Source organism: Acipenser ruthenus, chromosome 2, assembly GCF_902713425.1.
Source record: "Acipenser ruthenus chromosome 2, fAciRut3.2 maternal haplotype, whole genome shotgun sequence".
In the NCBI taxonomy this organism is placed as follows: domain Eukaryota; kingdom Metazoa; phylum Chordata; class Actinopteri; order Acipenseriformes; family Acipenseridae; genus Acipenser; species Acipenser ruthenus.
This window is the reverse complement of record NC_081190.1, coordinates 57,537,658-57,558,520: the sequence shown is the minus strand read 5'-3', so window position 1 is coordinate 57,558,520 and position 20,863 is coordinate 57,537,658. Positions and strand designations below refer to the sequence as shown.

Here is a 20,863-nt window from a genome sequence, read left to right as displayed (position 1 = left end):
CTATCTACTTCAGCATTTCTCTCAATCAGTTTTCCTTTGGTTTAAAAATAATGATAGCAATACTGGCCCTCAACTTGTCATCTTGGTTGTGGATATAGCTATTTGATAATAAATAGGTTTGCTATGGTAAAATAAATTTGCCAGCTAGTTTTTTTTTAGTTTAGTGCAGGTTTTGGCCTTTTTGACAACAGCTTGGAAATCTAGTGTATTGATCATAAAAGCTTGGAAGTTTATTGATTAGCTACACACATTTATGCTATCTTTACATGACAACAACATGGATCAATTGTGTGGCCTATATTTTTATGAAGGTTATTCAATGCCTTATGGGTCTCCAGGCAATGGGTTAGGAGCAAAAACAAGGGGACACAGAACTACAGGTCACAGCTCTCTCAGGCGCACAGTAACTGGAGATTAAACATTGATTTTATCCTAAATAGAAATGAAGGTCCAGAACAACACAATCGGAACATCATGGAATCCACTGTCATCTTTCAGCGAAGTCATGAGCAAATTCTGGGAATGGCAAGATGTCATTTTCAACGACTACCTGACTCACAAAGGTTGCACTGTTTGTTGCCTTGGAAACTATCTGCTACTGCTCTTGCTTAAAATGTAAATTAACATGTTGCCCATAATGCATTGCCACAAATTAGGCCAGATGTAAACCAGCTTTCAGGTCTGAAAAAATGTATTGTTGATAGTGAAGCAATAATAAGTATATGACTAAAAATAACTAATTGGGCAGTTGAGTCATTAACACTAACTACAGTATTACTCAATCATATTGCTTGGACACATGAATAATTTGAAGTGCATGGAGCGAAACATTAGGGGTGTCATACATACATTTATTTTGGAGAAACATGGTAAACTGGTAAATAAAAAATGTGGTAAATAAAAAAAATAAAAATAAAAATGTTAGACCAATCTAAACAATAGTACAACCGAGGAGTGGACAACATTTTAAAATCACAAAATCTAAAAGAATGATATTCACTCATTACACCACAAACAATGTTTGCACTTTACTTTAGATGACATTAGCTACAACAAGTGTCATAGTTCCACTGTAATTGCTCAACTACAATTATAAATGCAGTGTTACTAACACATCAACATATAATGTATACTGTACTGTTATGATGTAATTACATATGTACAGCAGTATGTGTAATTACTGTTTAACAGCATTATGGACAACTTGTTCATGTAAACTTGAAAAACCTTTAAACATTACTAATAGAATATTTGCCATCAAGAATATCTGTCATCACTTCACAACATGCAGTTCTTAAAGAGACAGTTGAAATTCTGACTTGCAAACATCTGTTCATCAGTAATTTTCATAATTTATTTAGCCTAGAGAATAATATGTGTTCTAGTGGTAATTTTCCAGATTGAATTGATAATAAATGCGTGCAATCAATGCTGTCTCTTTAAGCTGGGTGTACTTTGCAGAAGGGTCAGTATTTACCTGGAGGTTCACCAACCAATACCTCGGTATTAACATCTTGCTTAGGTTCTTTTTTATCTGTTGCCATGATATTACCAAGCTTTAACTGTAAGAAATAAGGGCAGGATTTAAGATTTTTCTTTAAAATGTTAGCATATGTCAGCATAAGTGTGCTTCACACAAGCCTCACAGAAGGCTGTCATCAAATGTGTTCTGACAGGCTACAGCCATGGTGTTATAGACCTGTTTTTACCTTCCTTTGAAAAACACTGAACCATCTTAGTCTGTGCTTTTGACACCACAGGCCGTCTAGTTGAATCTAATAATTTCAGAGGATTCCCAACTTTTAGATATACATTCTGTATATTTAATATAATGCACACTCTTATAAATCAACAGCAGACCGGCTATTATCTATCTCCATCTACATTCCAACCAGACCCTTACAATATACACTATGCATTAAATAGTATTGTCCATGAATATTACATAGCTATAGCATTTACCAGAAGATAGATGAGCATGGTGACTGTGCAGTTTCAGAGAATCCAGTTTGTGCTGAGCATAAGAAAGACCTTTTACCCATTTCAATTGTAATCATCGATCCCATCAAGTAGCACTGAAGGAGGGACTGGGGGACTACTGTTATATAAACAGCTTTTACAGTGTGGTTATTTAAACAAAACTCAAAACATCCTTTTTTTACAGACCATATCTTCTATATATCGGTATATATAAGGTAAATTCACAAACTCTGAAATACTTAAGTCAGCGTTAGTATGTTCCGCTTGTGCTTTACAAGCTGCAGCACATCTGTGCTTTATTAAACTCATCAATCTTTGTTAAAAGAACCTAGGCAGAATTAACACCCCAGTTTCCCAGTGTCTTAGGGGATACAGTGTATTCCAAGCAATCCGATTTTGTGATCAAGATTTTGAATAAAAAGCTCATATACAAAAAACAAAACAAAAAACAATGATGACATTTTACACTATGCACCTTGTGCCTTACCTTTGTTGGTGTTGGACTTAAAGTACTATATCACTGGCATATTTTTTTGCTACACATGTAATTGTTGAACACAGCAAGATCCTACCCTTATCTGTGTTTTTCTACAAAGGAAATAAACCCAGATTCAGGTAAACGTGTATAATTTGCTTGCAGTGAACTACTGAAAATGTATTGTTTGCCCCCTGGAGCACTCTTTTGATAAAAAGGAAACAGGTAAGCAACACCAGAATGTAAAACCTTATATTCCTCCCTGATACAGGTACAGAGATGCAAATAAAGAACAACATGACTTACTACACCTTCCATTTCTCTGTGACACAGTGACCTAGAGTACATTCGAAAGCAAGCACCCTAAGAAAAGAAACATCAAACTTGCACGACAAGCACATGGTAAGTGAAGTTCAAAGACACTTACACCCCTGTATTTTAAGCCTGAAGACATGCCTTAAAACACATCAGTAAGAACAACTGTGGAAACAACAGCCTCAATCGCAAGGGCCTGATGTTATAGACATTTCATTATAAGCCCTGCACTTTATAATGGAGATGCTGCTAATTACTTTGTTTTGTGTGGCTGCGTTATGTCAGGTCTAGTAACTGTGAAAAGCAATACAATATGATGCAGCAATGTGAGGCAGAGAGAGAGAGAGAGAGAGAGAGAGAGAGAGAGAGAGAGAGAGAGAGAGAGAGAGAGAGAGAGAGAGAGAGAGGTACACACGCACAAAATAAATAATGATCTTATACAATGCAAGGTATCAAATGTTTAGTGGTTTTCTGTTTCCAGGCAGGTCAACAGTGAGTTTAAAAATAGGTTAATTGTAACTGCAGAAATGTTAAATGATACAGGCCTTGACTGTTACAAGAAATTGCCTTTTTCTGTTTATTTGCTGGACAAATCCATAATTTAATAAGAATCAAAACATTTTTACGGCTTGCGATTTAACAAAATGGTTACAACTCAGATGCCATGATCCTGATGCTCAAACATAGAAAATTAAAACGATGTAATATTCATTTACTTTACTATTAGTAGTAGTGCAGTAGTACCCTTATAGAAGTTTACTGCAGTAAAAGCATAGCAAAGTGTAATAAAGCAGAGTGAAAACACTGTAAAGCATAGATAAGCATAGTAAAGAATAGCAAGGTATGGTAAAGAATATTAATAAACATGGCAAACCAGGGTAAACTATAGTAAATGCAAAGTATAACCATGGGAAAAACCATGGGAAAACTGCAAAAGTGTTGTGCAAAAAACTGGTAAACTTTTATAAGAGTAAAGTAGTAAAACTACCACAGTATATGTTTCTTGCTTTATAATTCAATCCATGATGTGGACCCATAATGCCATTTCACTTGTAAATGTAATTTCCATTAAAAGGCAGAACACACGCAACGCAGTCTCTTAACCATGTCTCCCAACAAGTGCTTTAAAACGGGAGCACTGCATGCATACTGAGTACATTGTCACAACACAGAAATAAGCTTGTAAACTTACAAACTGATTCTAACAATGGGTGTAAAAAGGAATTTTTAACCACCTGCTGTTCCACACAGAATCCATTCTTACCTTCCACGTGGGCTGTATTTCAGAACGCTCAGCTCTGTAGGCTTCTAGACTCTCAAAGAATAACTGGGGCATTTACTGGACTGGAATCAGGTGTCAGGTTGCTCAGGTGCATTGTGAACGTGTATTGTAATGTTAGCTCCTCTCTTTACCTCTCGTTGTAAATAGTCTGATGCTTACAGGTAGCTTTACACACTAAGAGCATCAGAATGTTGTTCCCCAACACAGACAGATAGGTGGTGTAAGGTTGCAAATTAATTAAAGCTTTGACACTGAGTGCCCTAAATCATATTGTATTGTAAATCATAAGGTTATAAACTTCTGAAACATATGAAAACTAGACTGGATGTGCCTGTTCCTAATGCAATACTCATAGATACTGCTAACAGTTTTTTTTTTATTATTTATTTTTTTATGAAAATGCTCACTGATCATGTATTACCTTTTTTAAAAAAGAACAGCTTAAAATTAAAACTGTTCTGCATTACAGAAATTTGAAATGGTTGGCATGATGTTCACTCAGGGAAATTCATACTTAAGGGCTGGAAGGAAGATAATAACATCATCTGGATCCGGTCCCTAAAGAGGGGATATGATCATTTTGTCAGAGAGTAAAAGGCTAATAGTCTTTTTGATCACAGATTCAAATGCTGTTGAAATATTCATAGAACTATGAAAAACCTGTGTTAAAAGCCCTATTGTTTAAATATATCTTGGCGTATATTGAATCAATATTGCACATCCTGACTGAAAATAACTAATCTAAGAACTGATGCATTTTAAAAGGTAAGATATAATTAAACACATTTAATTTCCCTACATAGTAAAATGCTGATACAGTGCCTTCTTTCAGAATTAATTTTTATGTAGGAATTTATTCGTTGTTCAGAAGATTTTCCCTATTTAACTATCAAAAAGATCTTACACTTTAGAAGTGATGAGGTAGCCTACTGATTGCACATTTGTCTAGACTCGAGACGCCTCACCCATACGTGCCATAATTTTTCTGTGCTTCTTGATCACCATGGCAACATTGCTTCTGGGTGAGTGTTATCGTAAGGTCATCTCATTGGTAGCAGGGATTCTGTTACCAGAAATGAGATGAGGTCATTAGTCAAAATTCATCAACATCCAGTTACAAGGGGGGGGGCACTAAATATCTGAATTAACTCTCAAAACCTGTACCTTTACAGTACCTTATTATAATGTTACACTTTGTATTATTGTAACATAAGCGCTAAAGGAAATCGGTAGCATCTTATATATTATAGCTCTCATATTTCTGATGAAAAAATACAAACTGAATCTACTTTAAATCTAAACTTGTCTTTCTATTATGAATGGCTACAAAGATATGTAGATATAACTGAATCTATTTAGCCGGGAACAAAGAAGAATTTTGGGCAGGGAACTTGACTGAAGTCTTTAAAACAGTTCCTAATCAATACTTTAAGCGCAGCACAGGAACAAGGGCCAGAGGACACAATAGGAAATGAAGTGGAGATAGACTTAGGACAGAGGGTAGTGGACACTTCTTTACACAGAGAGTGGTGAGGGTATAGAGCAATGTTGTTGATGCTGAATCACTAGGATCCTTTAAGACCTGACTTGACAAAGTTTTGACATCATTCCGCTACTTGGAATTGGACAAGCTTTGATGAGCTGGATGGTCTCTTCTCGTTTGTAAATTTTCTTATGTTCTTAAAAATAGATTTAGAATTAATCCAGAATTACAAAAGCACATTCTGTATATCTATCACAGTGCTATTTTTGTTTGATGTGCTCTTTTAACCCCATTGCAAAAATCATTTACAATTTCATTATGCTTTATTTTGCTCTTATCAGCCCCTATTTTACTGCATTTAATCCTGTACTTCAGAATACTGTAATCTGCCAAGTTTTTAACCTGTAGCTATCACTATTTAATCATATCCTGATGTAACTATCACTATTACCTGCTGTATTATTGAATTGTGGTTTGTCAAACTTGTACTTTACTTGAACAAAAGTTATTGTATTTCTTGCTCTTATTGTATTACTTGTATTGTAACGCTTGGAATGTTTTTGCCTACGATTGTAAGTCGCCCTGGATAAGGGCGTCTGCTAAGAAATAAATAATAATAATAATAATAATAATTAGCTCCCCTCCCTAGCTGAATATGATTTACTGATGCCCTTATTCTGCATGGAGTGAATAAATTAAACCAGATTCCATTTCTTTGTGATCTACAGAACATTGTGCTGTTTACACTGACTGAACTTTTATCCACAAGAAAAAATTCCTAAATTTCCAAATGTAATTAATCGTCTATCCTGGTTTACATTGACTAATTTCCCAAAAGGCTTCATTGTCTGGTTATCCAAATGCTTGTGTACTACAGTAACATACAAATATGTGACTAATCAGCATCGGATTCACTGAAAAACCATCTAACTAAAATATCTGTTATGTTTCAACTCTTGCTTTTTTGTTATGGATCTGTTTGGTTGTCTAAAATAAAGTGTTGTATTGTTTAAAAGAAATAAGTGTCATTTTTATGGAAATAGCTTTCTAATTTGTTTTTCTCGTACTTGCTGGGTGAGGAAATATAAATTATAAAATGAAATCCACAAAGTCATTTACTCCAAAGTTACCTTAGCAAATTTCTCCTATGAAGTCTATCGTGCAGATAATAGCATGTAATGCATTGTTTTTTTCAGTCCTTGCAAGCTTGATGTAATTAATCAAGGGGGACTGAGCAGTACCTTTAATGAAAAGAAAAATCTGCAGTTGCAAAAGCAAGCCAATGTACAGCCTGAGTGTGAGACATATACAAAGAGAAATAATAATTAATAATTATTTAAAAAAATAATAGAAATAATAATTAAAAAAAAAAAACGTGCAAACCTGGGGGCCTGCACTAGATGTCACCACCACATACATTACTGTAACACAAAAAGATTGTTTCATAGATGCTTCATAATGCCATCATTCATACCCAAACTACATTTACTGCCTTGTCACATCTTTATAAACAGCTTTGATCACACAAAGGCTGCTCAAGCTGAGACAGTGAAAATAACCAACTACAGGAGGCTTATTGTTTGGTAAACTGTACCACTTGTGCCTGCTGTGCCCCACACTGAATGATTTAATCTGCCAACCTGCACCCTCCAGGGCAATGGCGCAGCTCTGACTCTGGGACAGAACACACTAAAACATTGTATGATCATAAAATGTTAATGTTTCGCTCTTTCCCATGTTCCCTGAACCCACTATTATCTACTGTTACCTACTGAAAGAGAGACTTTGGGGGGAGCAACTTGAAGTCAAGGTTTTTAGTTAGGGTACCAATTTACATTTGTGCATGCCAATTATTCTGGTGCGCTTGAACAAGACCAACTGTACACAGTACTGCCCACTACAGATATTACTCTCGGTACAGTACCGGTATATTAAAATGGCTGCACAGCAGACTTCATGAACATTTGTTAATGCAGCTTTTAAAAGAAAAGTAATTTTGTTTGCTGAAGAAAAGAGAAACTGCGACATCTGAGATGTGTCAGAAGATGGAGACGCAATCGAAAGGCTATGTAATATTATTATTATTTATTTCTTAGCAGACACCCTTATCCAGGGTGACTTACAATTGTTACAAGATACCACATTATTTTTACATACAATTACATTATTTTTTACACACAATTACCCATTTATACAGTTGGGTTTTTACTGGAGCAATCTAGGTAAAGTACCTTGCTCAAGGGTACAGCAGCAGTGTTCCTCACCTGGGGTTGAACCCATGACCCTCTGGTCAAGAGTCCAGAGCCCTAACCACTACTCCACCAACACACTTATGGGATATGCCTGCCTTAGGTAGGTATTCACTGAGCTCTTTATATCAGAGCTGCCGATAGGCCCCTTCCTGGGGTGACGTCCTCGGTCCCGCCCACCGAAGGATTAAACAGTCAATCCACGGAAGCCATTTTCTCTTTTGCGTCGAACCAGTGAGGGCGACCGCTGCGACCTTGCTGGTTGGTAGTCGTCTTCTTCTCTTTCAAGTAACCAGGGTTACGGTAAGTAACCTAACGTTCCCTTTCAATTCAAAGATGACCACCAACATACTTATGGGAAAGTATGCTACAGTCGCTGCTTTGAGAGGGGCTGTCCTAGGGTCCGTATATATCGTGACAGACAAAGAGCTGGTCAGTATGACGCAGAGCTCTTGTCCTATCCACGTAACACCTCAATGCCCGCACTAGGCAGGGAAAGTTCCATCTCCTATCCTCCTCCGAAGAAAACGGAGGTGGATGGAAAGACTCCAGTTCCACAGACTGGTTCATGTGGAAGGCTGTGATCACCTTAGGGAGGAAAGCAGGGTTTGTACGCATACAGGAGCTGTGCACCGACAGCACCTGTAGCTCACTGACGCACTTTGCGGAGGTGATAGCCAAGAGGAAGGCTGTCTTCATAGACAGATACTTCAACTCTATGGAGTGTAAGGGGTCCAACAGGGACTTCATGAGAGCCTCCAGTACAATATCAAGGCTCCATTATTATTATTATGATTTGTTTATTTAGCAGACGCCTTTATCCAAGGCGACTTACAGAGACTAGGGTGTGTTAACTATGCATCAGCTGCAGAGTCACTTACAATTACATCTCACCCGAAAGACGGAGCACAAGGAGGTTAAGTGACTTGCTCAGGGTCACACAATGAGTCAGTGGTTGAGGTGGGATTTGAACCAGGGAACTTCTAGTTACAAGCCCGTTTCTTTAACCACTGGACCCCACAGCCCACCCATTCGGGGAGAACGACCCTCCTTGGAGGGCGTAATCGCCAAGCACCCTTGAGAAAACGGGTTGCCAAGAAATGCGCACCAGGAGATACAGAATCAACGGGGGCATGGCATGCCGAAATGGCCACCAAATACACATTCAATGTAAAAGCTGTCCTACCAGCATCGAGCAGTTCTTCCAGAAATTGTAATATAACTGGCATAGGTCAAGAGACTGAGTCGTGAACCTTAGTCAGACACCAGTTCTAAAAATATCTCCACTTGTAGACATATAACGACCTAGTGGAGCCTGCCCTAGCGTTCTGCAACATGCTCACGACTGCATCCGATAGCCCTAGGACTGACCAGCAGTCCCATTCAGGGGCCAGACCCATAATTGGAACCTGCCTGGTTCCGGATGCCAGAGAGTGTCTCTCGCCTGACTGAGATGATCCAGACGAAGTGGGATCTCCCAGGACTGGCCTTGTAAGAGCTGGCACAGGGTCGAAAACCAGATTCTCCTGGGCCACTAGGACGACTATCACCTTCTCTAACCGGACCTTCTCTAGGAAGGCCGGGAGCAGCTGTATTGGCGGGAACTCGTAAAGGAGCATCCTGGGCCACTCGTGGGGGTACCACAGGGGGCAGTGTATCGTCTCTGCTGCTTCCCGAACCGTTCCCAAATGCGCTCCACCACCTGAGGGTGGAGTCGCCACTCCGACGGATGCGTACCCTCCCTCGAGAGGAGGTCCATTGCCCAGTTAGCCACTCCAGGAAGATGCTTTGCCCATAGGGACAGCAGGTTCAGTTGAGCCTAAATCAAGAGCCAGAAGGCAATACAATGCAACTCTGGGGACCGAAGGCCACTCTGGTGGTTGACATACGTCACCACTAATGTGTTGTCTGTCTGGACCAACACATGTGCTCCTTGTAGCACCTGGAGAAAGTGGTAGAGGGCACGGAAAACAGCCTGCAACTCCAGCATGTTTATGTGCAGGGATGTCCAATGGCCCGACCAGATGCTGCAGACTCATCTGCCTTCGCAGACTGCCCCCCAACCCAAGTTGGAGGTGTCATTGTCACCAACTGACGGTTCACCACTACTCCCATCCGCACACCTTCCCACAGGAGAGTGGTCTACCTCCACCAGCGCAGGGCTGCCGAACACGAGCGAGACACTGTTAGCCGACGGTGTCTGTTGCGCTTCGAATGTAAGTGGACTGGAGAACGTGATGGTGAGTCAGCATTTGGAACCTCCTTGAGGAGTGTCAGGTCTAGGATGCGGCGAAAGCTGCCATCCTTCTTGGGTACCAGGAAGTATCTTGAGTAGAACCCCTCTCCGTGGGAGATGGGGTCTACAAGACGAATGGCTCACTTGCGCTGCAAAGCAGCCACTTCCTGCTGCAGTACCGAGACCTGGAGAGGGTATGTCACAGATGTATTCATGACCCCTTGGAAGGGAGGAGGCCCCATGCAGAATTGTAGCACGTAACCGGTGTACCCAGTGGCGAGCACCCAGGTGTCCAAGGTGCAAGCGTACCAATATTGCAGATGGTGTGTTGAAAAAGGATGGGTCTGAGGTCGCAAGCCTTAAGGGCCTCTGCTGGGGCTGCTGAGGTTGGGGTGGAGCATGCTGAGGCAGCTGCCTAGGGCGACGGCCTTGGAACTGCCTCCTAGAACGCTGCTGCATTCCCTGCCTTGCGAGAGGGCCTGGTTGCCTGCTGCCGCAGTGGCCAGTAGGCGGTGCCTCAGGTCACCCTGCGGAGACATGGGGGCCGGGACCGTTCCAGTGATGGTACATGAACTGGGGAGGTTGCCAACGGCTCAACCTGACCCACTCTGAAGCATGGGGAGGGAACAGCATGGTCACTTGCCGAGACGCTTCACGTTCTCGGTGGGAGCACTGCAGGATCTCCTCCACAGATGGTCCAAAAGTATGCCCTGGGGATATCGGCGTGTCTAACAGTGCCGCCTTATCCGACTCTGGCCTAGGGCTTCTAGGGCTTGCCCTTGAAGGTCGGAGATCTGGAGCAGCGTGCCTGAAAGGAGGCGAAACTTGGAAGCCACCAGCTCTGGGAGCGGGGCTTCCCTTAGTATACCCACAGTCAGTATACCCACTGTGCCTTCGTTGCATATGCCCTTTTTAGGTGTGTCTCCGTGACCCTGCACTGTGGGTTTGGGCACACAGGGTCTTTGGGCAATCTGCCCAGTGGTGGCGCCTTGACTAAGGCCGCAATAGTGGAGTCAACTGGGGGAAAACCTGCCAGGCCCAGCTTCTCACTCCTTCCAAAGAAGCAAGCTTGTGAGGCTTGCTTCAGCATGCTTGGCTCCGAGGCTGGACGATCCCAAGAGGAGTGCACCTCCTCCATGAAATCAGGGAAAGCTGGGAAAAGCTTTTCAGAAAAAACTGTTACACTAAATTATGTATTTGTGTGTTGCTTCCATTTTCATTCTTTTGGGTGTCCATTAACAATATATATATTTTTTTAATTTGCAAGACTGGCACTACATCCCATCAATAATGAAGAAGAAATGAAGCTGGGATATCCCCAAGACAGTTAGGGTGAAACGTTGCTTTGTTTTAATACAGTATGTAAAATTCCCCATTAGCGACCCAACAGCAAAATGAAATCAAAATGTTACCCATGCACAGAACTGCGTAAAACGTAAAAGGCAATGCAATTTAGCAAAAGATTTTTAAAAAAAGTCAACACAGTTTCCAGAATTAAAACAGTATCCAAAGTCAGTATTCAAAATTGCAGAATATAGTGCTCGATAAGGCCCTAATGTCACAGTTATCTTGCAAATGAAAATGCACAAAAGCAGCTAAAGCACCAAAAGCAAGATCACAGATTAAAAATAAATGCATCTAAAACTGTTTAAGTGAAACTAGACGGAGCGCTGTGTAACTGCACAATGTGCATGTGAGAAAAAAATAAAGAAATAAACATGGGCTGTGACGGATAATGAAATAAAGAAATAATGCACGACAGGGCGTGTGTTGTGCTGGGATAACATCACGCCTTGGACGATTGGGTGTGTCCAACACCGGAGAAATCATCCTGCTGCCCATCTGTGCTCGTAGCCCCCTGGGGCCCCAAGAGGACAGGGGGGCAGGCAGAGCCGAATGTTCATGCACTAATTCTGCGAGAACCGTTCCTTGGTGTGAAACTGCTGCCCAGAGACTCTCCATCTGCTCTGAGTCCAACGATTGCTTGGAACGGCGAGAGGCAGAGGAGGATAAGGAAGACCGTCAGGATGGCTCCTGCATGGGTTACTTTCCCAGGCGCGTCGTCCGCTCTCCCTTGGTACAGAGCCATGAGGGAAGGACACAGCCACCTTTCTAACAGAGGGTGATGGGGAAGAGCGCTGTGCAGGAGTGAGGGATGCAGAGCGCTCTGTAGAGCTGCGGGAGAGACGTTTCTCCAGTGTGCACAAGAAAACTCGTAGAAACTGCGGTTCTCTCTAGTGCCTCCTTTGCCCCAGGCAGGAAGACCATCTGTCGTGCTTGTCCCCAACAGGCAGACTGGCCTTGAGTGTCTCGTAAGGATAAAACCCAGGCATTATGCAAGTAGCAATGCAGTGTATAGTAACAATGTACAGGTGCAGTCTCAGTCTGCTTAAAGACAGTACCCGTGTGGTATCGGTACGCAGGAATGGAGCAGGTCGGTAAAAAATGAATAGGGTTTCTCTGTGTCGTGGAATACAGAAGGCGAAACTTGTGGTTTGATTGGCTGAAAGATCCCGAGCAGTCTATAACATTACTTATAGACTATGGTTAAATACACACAATTGCTGATTGTTACAACACAGCAGTCCCATAAAACACTGAAAACATCCAGTCATTTGCTATTAATATTTCTATGAGAACAATCATTTAAAAGCACACATTGGTTTGATTTGACATGTTACACCCTTCTAGTGTTTCTGTAATGGTGACTGCCATTCAATGTGATAAATGTGAGGTGCCACTGCACTTGCGGGATGTCTTGCTTGTTTAGAACTATATTTCAGGATGCCAAGATATCTACTAGGAAGTTGTCTGCGTGGGGTGAAATGGTATACACTCTAAATGGTCTACCCCTTAGAGTTAGAAAAACACTCATTGTATTCAGTGTCTACTATTATACTAGCTATATCTCATAATGAGCAAACCCACTCTTCACTTTTTATAGCAGTGATTTCTTTGCATGTCACAGTAATCTGTGTGCTGTAGTGAAAGTGATCACATGTGATTAATGTGCTGCAGTTGGGGGCCAATCAATGGTAGACATGGTCATTGATATATATTTTTTTACATCAGATAGAAGTTTTAAATATTTATAATACTGGTACATTATTGTCAGTATGTTTTTGTTTTGTTTTGTTTTGTTTTTAAATAAAAAGTAAGCCACAATCTAAAGGCCTACACTATTGTTCATCATCATGGTGTTTTATTATATAATCAAAAATTTTACAAAAAAGGTTGTCAAATAAATGGGAAATCTGAAGCAATACACAACTGAGGCTAACTTAGGACAAATATAAAATGTTTCGGGTACTCATTGAAAATGCTGATTTTACATATTTGTCATGGTAAACATAATAACTGCCTTGAATCTTCTCTGTATTTTTATTATTGGATCCTACTCACTTTGGGACCTTTCAGATTGCATTTTTGTATAATTCAATAAACAATCAGTAACCAATATATTAATGCAGTCAATATATGTTACTGATAAGTCAGTCAGGGTTCTGAGCCTTGACATATACCCTGGATTAAAGTTGTATTATAATGCCACTATACATAAAAAGTAAAAAGTACCAAATAACAAAAAAAAAAAAAACTATGATAAACAAAAAAAACCTGATGATTTTGGCAGATATTTTATGCAGTTTTTTGCTGACAGTTATCACAGTTGTCGTTATTTGTTATAACGATAGTGGTGCCATCAGTAAAATGTTACCCTCAGGAAAGTCACTAAAACGTTGTTATCCTCAGCTTGTGTTGTGGTTAACATGTATTTGACCTACAGCATTTTGTCATGATTTGTTTTAAACTTTTCTGTGAGTCACATACTGTTGTAAACTGTGATCCACAGTTTGTACATTTGGTACTATCAATAAACTGTGCTAAAGAATGTCCTTAACAATTAATGTAAATACGAAACTCTTCAATAACTTATCCAATCTTTCCATTCTAATAAGGAGCTTTAAGACTCGGCAGAATTCTCTCTGCACCTAAGTTGCTTATGACATTCAGAAACACTAAAACACACATGAAAATATTTTGACTAGGACTTGAACCACAACTACAAATCAAGAACAGAGTTGTCTATTGGTGAGTCTGCTATGTCTGATTATGGAGAATGGCAGCCGGGATTGGCCAGCTGCAAGTTCCTAACCCAGCAGGTAGGCGTGTCCCGGTGGAGCGTCTCGCTATAAAGGAAGACACTGGCACACCGTCTAGGCTAATGAGCCAGAGCATGATGGTTTGTGTGAGGAGATGAACTAAATCCTTTGTGTGTACTACCAAAGACACGGCCAACATGTGTATAACTGGGGTCGCTCTTCCAAGCAACCATTTCGACCACCGTGTGTGAAACCAGGGTCTGGATTTGATTAAACCTAAAAACAGGGTTTACTTTAGGGGATTTGAATCCCAACAAAGTATACAGATGTTATTATTATTATTTGTTTATTTAGAAGACGCCTTTATCCAAGGCAACTTACAGAGACTAGGGTGTGTTAACTATGCAAGCTGCAGAGTCACTTACAACTATGTCTCACCCGAAAGACGGAGCACAAGGAGGTTAAGTGACTTGCTCAGGGTCACACAATGAGTCAGTGGCAGAGGTGGGATTTAAACCAGGGACCTCCTGGTTACAAGCCCTTTTCTTTAACCACTGGACCACACAGCCTCCCTTAGTACAGGTTCCTGCAGCTGGACCTCCTTTTGAGTGGAAGCAGCACTAGGGCAGATTAAGGCAACTTCTGTTTTTTCCCCACTGTGTTTTTTTTTTGCATTTATTTCTTGCTTACACTGTGCTTGAGTATTCTTGCCCGTGTGCCATACCATTGCTTGTATAGCACACGGTTTACACCGGAGCAACCCTGCACTAGGGATACCATTGCTGGCACCCTAGTGGCTGCTGACCACAACTGCAAGCTGAGTTGCAGAAACGGAATGTAAATATGCCTTGGGTGCCTGTGCGTCATTACAACTGCAACCACCTGTGTCTTGCAGCGGATTCCCATCCTTTTACAGGGCCCAATGATGTACAATTTAAAGATGCACAATTAGCAACTGGGTAATAAATGCACCGTTATACTTGCAGACAATAGGATTCTTTTAGGCACATAACACATAGGAACAGCTTGGTCAACATCTTTACCCAGCAACACAGTTACCCCAAGGTAATGGATTGTGTTTGTAAATATATCATTCCACTCAAGAATCTTTTTCGAGTGTATGGGTGGGATTTTTTTCTGTCCGACTACATTTCCATGTATAAACACCTGTATCATTTGGGCCTGTTTGTCAGCTTGAAGTGCTTTTAATTGCAGACAGCATCAAAAAGATTATGAAATGTACCTGTGCACTTGTCACCCATGGCTAGAGTGGTGCATGTGGGTGATGACGTCGGGTTCAGGAAGCAGCACAAACACAAATGATACGGGGCTGAAACTGCTGAAGCAGTCTATTTATTAAATAATAAAGCAAAGATTTAAATAAAACACAACAAAAGAAAAGGGCACATTGGCCAAAGTAAATATAACCCAAACAATTATCATTTTTCTTATCAAAGATGAGTACCTTGTTCGCTGGCTGGTAGCATTTGCTCTTTCTCTCTTTAATTCTCCTCACAACTCTCTTAAACTCTCCACCGCTCTGAGCCCGGAGTGGGTCTTTTATACTGCGGCTGGAGCCTTAATTACCTATTAAATAATAACCTTATTAAGGTTCCAGCTACATTCCCACGAGTTACGGAGGATGGGGGATTAAACCCCATCCATGCCAAACACATTGTACGAGGTTGGCATTTCTCAGATAATAAATAATAGTGTCTTTCGTCTGTCCGCACACAAATACAATTTAATATAATAACAACAACAACAACAACAACAACATACACCTTGCCACTCCATGGCAATTGACATGCTGTTGTGACACATGATGTATCAGTTCCAGTTTGAGGACGAATGGAAAACAACAATCAGTTCTTCTACTTTCATCCAAATCCTTGTGCAGATCAAAACCATCACATTAAACACCGCCAGTTGGGGGCAGCTCTCTCAGAGACGAGTTTGAAATTATTTTGCATTGCATGATGGGGGAGATCACACCACAGACCCATTAGCCACGTTTAACAATATACAGAAGTCACAAGGCAGCAGAATCATCAGAACAATAAAACAATTAAACGATAAATTTTATTTACACTTCCAATGCTGTTTTGTTTTACCTTTATATATATATATATATATTAAACTGGACATTCCATAGTTTTCTAACATGACAGTGTTAGTATTAATTCATTTAAATGCTGTGAAATATGCTTATTAAATAAAAAAAATGTCATGAAGGGAAATACATATTGTAAGGACTATACCCTTCAACCGTGCATCTTGCTGTTTACATGTTATTGTTTTATAATTTTATCGTTTTATTGTTTTATTGTTCTGATGATTCTGCTGCCTTGTGACTTCTGTATATTGTTAAACGTGGCTAATGGGTCTGTGGTGTGATCTCCCCCATCATGCAATGCAAAATAATTTCAAACTCGTCTCTGAGAGAGCTGCCCCCAACTGGCGGTGTTTAATGTGATGGTTTTGATCTGCACAAGGATTTGGATGAAAGCAGAAGAACTGATTGTTGTTTTCCATTCGTCCTCAAACTGGAACCAAAGGGGAAACAACAAAGTTAACTTTCTACTACAGCACATGGTCAGCCAGTGTCTGTACATCATGTATCACAACAGCATATCAATTGCCATGGAGTGGCAAGGTGTATGTTGTTGTTGTTGTTATTATATTAAATTGTATTTGTGTGCGGACAGACGAAAGCCGTCCGACACTATTATTTATTATCTGAGAAATGCCAACCTCGTACAATGTGTTTGGCATGGATGGGGTTGAATCCCCCATCCTACGTAACTCGTGGGAATATGGCTGGAGCCTTAATAAGGTTATTATTTAATAGGTAATTAAGGCTCCAGCTGCAGTATAAAAGACCCACTCCGGGCTCAGAGCGGTGGAGAGTTTAAGAGAGTTGTGAGGAGAATTAAAGAGAGAAAGAGCAAATGCTACCAGCCAGCGAACAAGGTACTCATCTTTGATAAGAAAAATGATAATTGTTTGGGTTATATTTACTTTGGCCAATGTGCCCTTTTCTTTTGTTGTGTTTTATTTAAATCTTTGCTTTATTATTTAATAAATAGACTGCTTCAGCAGTTTCAGCCCCGTATCATTTGTGTTTGTGCTGCTTCCTGAACCTGACGTCATCACCCACACGCACCACTCTAGCCATGCGTGACAAGTGCACAGGTACATTTCATAATCTTTTTGATGTTGTCTGCAATTAAAAGCACTTCAAGCTGACAAACAGGCTCAAATGATACAGGTGTTTATACATGGAAATGTACTTGGACAGAAAAAAATTCCACCCATTCTTTCCACTTACACTCGATAAAGATTCTTGAGTGGACTGTGGTGTTGCTGGGTAAAGATGTTGTTAGATTGCAAGAGTTGTAGTGTAAAACATGCTTACAACCTTACCGGATACAACAGTCAATTTGACCAACAGCTTTCACTTGATTTTATTTGAACATCATCTTTCTCTTTAAATCAACACTGAATATAAAAAATACAGATGGTAGCTGAAGATGTCATGCTAGCATCTGACCCTCCTGAATTGCCTCAGTGGAACTACTGGTATTTATTTGATGATGACCAAAAAAGAAAAGCCTGCATGGCGTTTCTTCTGGGACAAGATTTGGATTCAATAAAACGATATGCTGCTACACATCCATAATGCAGCCATGAAGTTTTAATTCAGTCACAGATCATCATGATTTAAAAGCAACACAGTCTTAATCACAGCATTAGATATAGATGTGTCTGTAGGCAGACACATTGTTGCATCATTATGTGAAAGTCAAAGTGACCTTTGATTGAATTTGAGATTACAGCAGTAAAGGGTCAAAATGGAATTCAAAGACTGGATGAATATTCAGTGAAGCAGAGGTACAAATACTGTATTAAAAGCACAGAACAAAAAGCCATTTGTTTCTAATCCAGGCACTGCTGTAACAACGCAAACCAAAACATATATGAAATACAATATCCCTGAATATTGTACTACAATATTGTACTGCATGGGAAATTATATATATATATATATATATATATATATATATATATATATATATATATATATATTCTTTTTTATGCTACGGATTGATAGGGATTTTTTTGTTAAGGCAGAAATAATCATGTGCATCAATGCAGTATTCTTTCCTTAAAAATATTTAACTCTGGTATCATTATGAATAGATTTATAGATTTTTTGGAGTTAGCTTTAACCCCACCTTTTCATTTCAACCCCCCTTGTTTCTCATCCAATTCCTATAGGGAACATATCCTTTAAGGTTTACAAAAAAACACTGACATGAACAAGATATATGGTACCGCAAAAACTGTAAATGAGCAGTCTCGGTATCTTGATACAGTGTTGAAATGATCTACTCATTCAATATAAATAGTTTTGCATTATTTCATGCCATTTTATACACATCTTGTTACTGAATGAACAATGTCTTCGGTTGTTTGTGATTCAAACCTTCAGGTCCTTATGGATTTCTGCCTTTTTATTTTTACATATTTTTATCTAGATGATCATTTTAGTTTGTTTTTGCACCTTTGATACTGTTTATTTTTTTTATTAATCTGTTGTTACTGTTATTGATTGGACATTTATGCATTTCTGTATACAGAATGAGACAAAATACAAAAAACATCTACTCAAACTAACTGTTCCTGAGAAAGAAACAGTTCAATCAATGATGGCTATGGTGCTTTACACAGAATACTGCCACTGCCGACTGACACCAGTCTTTTAACTTTACCCTGCATGTGGTACAAAAGAATGTCTTAGCTGTTGTCACATATTTTGTGTTCATGTTTTATGCATTTTGGATGCATACACATTTTTTTTTAATGCAATAATGTCACAATGGTAAGGGGGACATTAAAGTCTAAAGGCTGAGATAGACATATATTTTACTGTTTAAGTACCAAAAGGAAAAAATCTAAAATAAACTGGAATATGACATCTTGAATAGCCTTTATATTACAACACACATTACTGTGGAGTTACCTCCTGTAACTGATCTACACACTAGAGGTGCACAGCAAATAACCTGACCCAAGAAGTATCATGCAGTTTGAAACTACACAATGTGAAGCCTCCAGCAATCCATGTCAAATGCAGTTAAACAACTAATGGTATTTCTGCAGCCACCACTGGCCTCTCTGACATCTTAATGAATCGACATAATCAGCATGGGAATATTCATGAAAAAGCGGTTTGCTTTAAATTAGTATTAATCTTTCTTCCACCTACCCATCACCCTATCGCCCTGCAAGATGTCCAATTGTTCAGTACTATTTACAAATATATTAAACTTTTACAAAGCTACTAGTTTTCTTGGTTTTCTTTATCCTCGATTTTTGACATCTCTCTCTCTCTCTTTCTCTGTCTCTCTCTCCCGAGCACCATGAAAACAATACACGTTACTATTGCCTGCGGTTTGTATTTCATTGATAATGCATTGGAAAGTAATGCTCAAACAATAATGTATGGACGGTGACCCAATCGTTTTGTAACAAATATAGCACACATAATAATCCCTGGACGGTGCAGCAACCAGAATGCAATATGAACATTGCTACAGTATCGGGTGGGATGGTTTCAAGTTAAATTTCACATTGCTGAATCAGCTGGTTAGATTAAGTGTTTGGATTTTACACTCATATACCTTTAAACAATGATATTAAACTAAAACTGATTACACAAATACAAATGGAAAGAAAAAAAAACATATGTTGGCTTCATTTTACAATACATTGATTATTTTCTCAACAGCATACTCCTTATTCTCAAATATACCCATTATATATATATATATATATATATATATATATATATATATATATATATATATATATATATGGGGGATAAATGGTGTTCTCAGAAAAGAAAAACGATTAGAGGCAAGGCCAGTACTATGGCCACTGCGGATTCAGTCAACGTAAACCTTTCACAACATATTTTTGTGTGCAAATAAGAGACACATCCTACCTTTCAGAAGAGATCACTAAGGTTTTATATCCCGCTATTTTTTATTTATTTATTACGCGTGTGTGTCCTTGCTGTGTTTGGTTGTGATGCTATTCAATCGGCATGCTCTATTCAGCCTCCATTGTCCTTTCTGCTGCTGATGCTGCGACTGTTTGTTTCCACAGGATGGCCAAGCAAGATCAAGCTTCCAAAAAGCATCAACTTCACCGGATAGAGACCGTGCCCAGCCAGCACAGCTGCACACGAACGAAGGTAGCGACTGGTCTGACTGGCTTGCTTTCTCAAGTAGAGGAAACACGCTACAGCGGCTTACAAATGGGTACTTTTGTAGGAGTGACCATATTTGGAGCAGTGAAAATTAACCAATGGTATGCTTGAATCTCGATACAATGAAATACATAAAATAAATAAATAAATAAATAAAAAGTGAAAGCCTACCCTCAATGTATGATATGCGAATGACATTATATAAATAATAATGATAATGATAATGATGTATGACAGTAACATTATACATTTTGTTTCACAAAAACCACCACATCTTATTTAAGGCACGTGATCAATAATAATAATAATAATAATAATAATAATAATAATAATAATAATAATAATAATAAAAATAATAATTATTATTATTATTATTATTATTATTATTATTATTATTATTATTATTACAGTATTATTATTTTTAAATCATACAAGAAAAATATGTACATTATACAGCTTTCAGAAG

General features: G+C 39.3%; 1 protein-coding gene across 3 annotated transcripts in view; it reads right to left on the bottom strand.

Moving 5' to 3' along the window:
- The window catches only part of LOC117409368 (capping protein inhibiting regulator of actin dynamics), a 53,933-nt gene extending 33,470 nt beyond the window's left edge, over nt 1-20,463 (bottom strand). For all 3 annotated transcript variants that reach the window (XM_034015304.3, XM_034015305.3, XM_058997768.1), the window contains exon 1: nt 20,131-20,463. The gene's annotated coding sequence lies outside the window, so the exon portion shown is untranslated. The remainder of the gene's footprint in view (nt 1-20,130) is intronic.
- Nucleotides 20,464-20,863: the final 400 nt, after the last annotated feature.